The sequence below is a fragment of the Lagenorhynchus albirostris genome, chromosome 2, assembly GCF_949774975.1.
Source record: "Lagenorhynchus albirostris chromosome 2, mLagAlb1.1, whole genome shotgun sequence".
NCBI lineage: Eukaryota > Metazoa > Chordata > Mammalia > Artiodactyla > Delphinidae > Lagenorhynchus > Lagenorhynchus albirostris.
This window is the reverse complement of record NC_083096.1, coordinates 22,482,766-22,488,765: the sequence shown is the minus strand read 5'-3', so window position 1 is coordinate 22,488,765 and position 6,000 is coordinate 22,482,766.

Sequence of the window (6,000 nt, the reverse complement as noted above, 5' to 3'; positions counted from 1 at the left end):
AAAGTACTCATCCCCTGGCCAGTGTTAGGGTCAGGTATGCGCACAGGACCCAAGCAAGTCAATCACAATCTATCTCCATTTCCCCCACGTACAGTTTATTGGGACAGAGCATGTCCCTCCCTGATAGCCAAGTAAGAGGTGAGCCAAGAGCTCTGGCAGCTGTGTTATAGCTTTGTGAATAAGCCAATCTGAGAGAAAGAAGCTAATATTCAGAGAGAAGTAGAAACAAGACAGAGAAAGAGTCTTGACCATTTGGCACACTGGTCATCCCTGCCTTTCCTGAGATTTTATTACATGAGAAATAATTCCCTCAGTTCAAGCTGGTTTTCTGTCTATTACAACCTTTTAAAAGGAGTGATTAACATAGGTCTCTTGTCCTCTGGAAATGGACTACAATGCAATCAACCTTTCCAGGGCAGCAGAGAGTGGTTGGGGGCTCTAATGAAAAAAAAATTCAGGGGTCCTCCAACAAGGGCATATGTATACCGATATGCAACTTGTTGGTTTCCAGGACCCCTTCCAGATCACTGCACCCCAGATATTTCTAAAGGGCCTCCCCTCCCACTCCCATCCATTCCTCCCCCTTCCTGACCGAGATTACCATTTCCATTCAGACCTAAGTGTCTTGAGCTCTAATTTCCCTTCTTAGAGCCTTCTTGGATCTATCAGATACTCTTGCTTCACTGCAGTCATTTCACTGGACTGCTGCCTATGAGCCTGGAGGCCAGGATCTAAAATATTGCTCTGAGACCTCCAGGAATATCTGCTTCATCCCTTCTTCCCTCCATTGAGAGAAACCGCCTTCTTGAACTCTTCTGAAGAATGACCTCAATGTCTTTATCAAGTTGGAGAGAAACATGGGTTTCATCCCAATTCATGCCTGACTCCTTAGCCATGATATATAGACAATGGTCCCTCACTGGGAACTTTGCCAAGAACTGAGTAGGAGCGGATTCCCAAGAGTTTGGTGGATTAGGGGGGAGTTTCTTCCTCATATTTACCTCTTCCACCAAACTGATGGCCTGAGAGGGGTGCTCTCCCCCATAGGAACTTGAACATGAACAAAAACTTTTAATAACTTGTGGACCAACTGAGAGCAGTTTGGAGCATTCAAACAAGATTTTTGCTAAAGATTTGTGGATAACGAAAGGAAAATAAGCAGAGAGGGAAACAAGAATCTAGATTGCCTGGTATATAAATTACAGTTCTTGCTCATGACCTCAAGAGCTCCTGTCTTATCTGCTTGTAATTTGGTGTCCTAAGCGGTCCTGCCTTTTTATCATTCTGTGCATTCTTCCCCATCTTGCAGGTTCTGCCTTCTTCTGGAGGAAGAACTTCAGAGTATAATAACCACCCAACCAATGAAGAGTTTTGGTGTCTAAAGGCACATAGACTCTGAGAAGTCTTCAGAACATCCCTTGATAAGAGAACCTGGGCACAAGTGAACACCCTTCAACTAGAGCAAGAACTTTAGTCACACATTTCCCTCTCAGTGCAGCAGACATTGCTCTACTCAAAGAATGTGGGAACTGCTTGAAGAAGAAAAGGTTGTATCAGTTAATTTTGCTGTGTAACAAACTATCCCATAACTTTAGCAGCCTTAAAACAATAACCATTATTTCTCATGATTTTGTGGGTTGACTGGGCAGTTATTTTGGTCTGGATGTGCTCAGCTGGGGTTGGATGGTCTGGAACTTTCTCTTTTTTTTTTCTTTTAATATTTTTATTTATTTAGGCTGCACCAGGTCTTAGTTGCGGCTTGTGGGATCTTCATTGCAGCATGTGGGATCTTTTTTTTTTTTAAGCTGCAGCATGTGAATTTCTTAGTTGCAGCATGCAAACTGTTAGCTGTGGCATGCATGTGGGATCTAGTTCCCCTACCAGGGATCGAACCTGGGCCCCCTGCATTGGGAGCACACAGTCTTACCCACTGGACCCCCAGGGAAGTCCCTGGAACTTTCATTCGCAATCTGCAGGTTGACAGGCTGTTGATCTAGGACCTCAACTTGGACAACTCCCTTTCATCCATGTGGATAAACCAGCCCAGGCTTCTTCATATGGCCATCTCATTTTTGGTTTCCAAAGAGCAGCCAGCAAGGGCAGGCAGCCTTTACAAGTCTCTGCTTGTGTCACATTTGCTATTGTCTCCCTGGCCAAAACAAGCCACGTAACCAAGCTCAGAGTAGGTATGGGAGAGTCCAACCCAAAGGCATGGATACTGAGAGAATATTTAAAATGGCCATTTTGCAAAAACTCTGACCACAGGGCCCACAAGTTGGTCCTGGCTAATTAAAGAACCTCTTCACCCTGCCCATAGTAGCTCAGGACGGTGCTGTGGCTCAAGCTGGACAATCAGAGTCCCTGCTGGTTGGATGGACTGTCCAGCTTTGGGATCACAGTGCTGATAGGATGCGAAATTGTAGGTAGCACAGTAGGAAAGAATAGGTCAAAACACAATAGTCAGAACAAAAAGGCAAAGATAAGCAGAACTATGAGATGAAGATGGTGACATTGTTGGAACCCCTGAATCTAGCTAGCCTGAAGATCACACTTGAAATATACAGATACTTTTTCTTTTTCTTTTCTTAAGCTACTTTGAATTGGATTTCTGTCAGCTGCCATCAGAAACCTAACAAAAAGACCTGAATAGAAGGTCAAAGGGGGAAAGTTCCTTTTATTTGATAGAATAAAAACATATTTTTTATTTTATATTGGAGTATAGTTGATTAACAATGTTGTATTAGTTTCAGGTGTACAGCAAAGTGATTCGGTTTCACATATACGTGCATCTATTCTTTTTCAAATTCTTTTCTCATTTAGGTTATTACAGAGTACTGAGCGGAGTTCCATGTGCTATACAGTAAGTCCTTGTTGATTATCTATTTTAAATATAGTTCTTTGATAGGTTGATGGTAATGGTGGGAGTAGTTACATATGGTAGATGCAGCATCAGGGCCTCTTGTTACTATACTCCACTTAGTGTCCTCTTACTAGAAACCCCATCATTAGGAGAGGATTAAATGCCTTATAGTCTATGGATTGATGTCAAATGAGTAGGAGTTAACCAAGACAGCAAATTGCTGCATGTCAATAACTTTTATGCACTTTTGCTCACCACCTAGACTGCTTTAATTCTTCCTTCCCTACTTGTATCACCCCAACCAGTTTTAGAACAGAGTTTTTCTGGAAAGGACTCACTGAGTCAAACCTGATATAAACTATGAACTTAGCTAGTTACATCAACTTTCAAAATCAAACAGACTGTCCAGTGCTTGGGATACCAGAAGAACATGAAGAATCCCAGGCCAGCTTTCTTAGGAATTGTTTCTTAACTTAATTTGGGCATCATTCAGTAGGAAAGGAATGCCAAACCAGACCTGATATTAAACAGAAGCCTGAAGATATAAATAACTCAAATAGCAAATCAAAATCACTGTCTCATTAGTAATAGGACAGAAAAATAAAGTGAAAAATAAGAAGGAAAAGACCAGACTGTGAACTTCTGAAGGGAAATATTTGCAAGCGAGAGACACTGAATAAAATGAAAAGCAATGAGATGCTCAGTGAAGGCAACATTACAAAAAACCCACATAAAACAGGAGCTATTTAAAGAAAAATTAATTATGAGATGCTTGACAGATATAAAATGCCACCTAAGTTAGATAAGAAAGCCTGAACAGGAAGCTAAGATAGCAGGGTTCTATTCAAGGCCTTTCCCTAAAATATTGTAGCCAATAGGTATTGGTGATAAATTTTCAATGAGTACTTAAGTCCTAAAAAGGTCTTTCACAAGAAGATAAATGAAAAAATAGATGATCCCTTTTCAAAGACTTTTACGGCCAATTGCTTTGCAAACAACCATAGCTAAAGATAGCACAGGGTCACATAGAGGGTATGGTATTCCCTATCTAGTCTCTCTGATATTAGTTAGAATATTAATAAAGAGTATGTAGACACTTCTCTAAACACCTTTAAAAACACTTAGGCTTGGCTTCATTTCGTTTATTGCCCTGTATTCAACAAAAAATGTTAGCGAATATACTCTAAGCATTTCTATATGAGTTTCTGGTTCACCAGATTGATTTAAGGAAACTTGACCTTTGTAAGCTCTATTAACCTCTGGTAGTTGTATGGCTGGAATATCTAAGGGAAGGAGCAGTGAATGAGTGAATTACCACTGGTCGCTTCTCCGTAGCATTATCATTCTGGAAAGAAATATTAATTGGAGTTCCCTAATTTGGAGACTCATTTAACTCATTTATTGAGCCCCTGCATTGCACGAGGTATAAGCCTAGGCACTTGGGATACAAATCCCTGCCTAAGGGAGAGGTTTATTTATAGTTTGGGTAACCCAAATGTCATGATTTACTAGATGGGCTATTGCTGTAGCAGAATCAGGAATTAAGTGACTTGTGTTTTGCTTTGTTTTTAACTATGCTAGTCCTATTTCCTAAGTAGAACCTGAGTCGTCGTCTTCTTTTTTTTAATCAGAGAAGTAAAGTGAAATAGAAGCCACCTGGTACAGAGCTTGAGTGTGGCTTGTGGAACAGGACTTTCTGGCTTTCCCTTTCCTAGCTGTATGATTTGGGTTATTCTCTGAACATTTCTGTACCTGACATTCATGAGCTACATGTATGGCAAGGATGACTGTAATGGTAGCCAGTTTCTAGGAATGTTGTGAGGATTGACTGAATTAATGTATGTAAGTGCCTAGCAGGTTAGCAAACATCATTATTGGCTAGCCAGTCACTTATCTATGTTCATCTCTTACATTCCTGTGACTCAAAGAACACTTGTTCCGTCAAACGTAAAGCCTATCTCTGTTGGTTTCCATCTATAGCAGGCATTAATACAGATAGAAGAGGGGAATGAGAGTAAATTTGGCCATTAAGTGCCTTCATTGTTGATTTGCAATTCGATTCATTTACCACTAGAATATTTAGCCACTGGCTACTTTGGTCAAAGGACTCGACTTCTTAATACACAAAATGAGTACAATATCACCGTTTTATTTCACCATAAGTTGGTAGCAATGAGAAATGAGTTAAGAGCATTAGAATGTTAGGTCAAATGAGAGTATTAACGATTAGGGACATAAATTATTTTTCTAATAATTGCTGCTTTTCTTTTGACTTCAGGAAAACTTGACTAGAGATTGAATTTTGACATTAAACCCAAGAAAATTAAGTTTTGAAGATAATTTCTCAAACTAGAATTTGGCCATGTTACCATGCTGAGCAACAGTTTCAAAGAGAAAGATAATTGGGATTTTTAATGAGCTTTGAAACTTACCAGAAAGGTGGGATAAGAGCTATAAAAGATGTAGTATTAGGCAGTGTGACTTTAGACAGCTCTTACGGGATACATCCTAGTGGTAATATCTTTCTTCTCTACTGTGATTAGCCAGAAAATAATCTTTTCTTTATTAGCTTTTCTCCTCATCTCCTTTGAGGAAATACTCCAAGGTCAGTTGTCACCCAATCATAATGTCCCTAGGATACTGACTGATATTCTCAAATTTGATTAAGTCAATGGGACAAGTAAATCAATTCAATGCAAGAAACAGGGCAACCACTCATTTTTTTCTTGCCAAGCTATCAGCTAGATTTTATAAAATAAGAGATAAGAGTTCAGAATTGGGTTATGGTGATGCTTCTTTTCAATCCGGTTCTTAAAGCACCATGATTTGATTGTTATCTAGAAATGGAGCCCACCTGCCATATTCATTAAATGGCAACCATAGCTGAACTTTGTGGAAATAATGCCTTGCATTTTATAGAATATGGCCTCTACCAATTGTTATTCCAATACTGTTCAGGCTTTAGGAATCTCCTGCCAAGTTTAAACACTGGGGCACTAAGAAAAGAAAGAGACTCTGGGGAAGAGGAAATGAAATTAGCTTAATAAATCCTAATTTGGAAGGGAGAAAAATGACAAATAGAAGAAAAATGCAAATGGCAGAGAGGCAAATAGTTTCCTCTAATGTCTGTCTCCTGATAA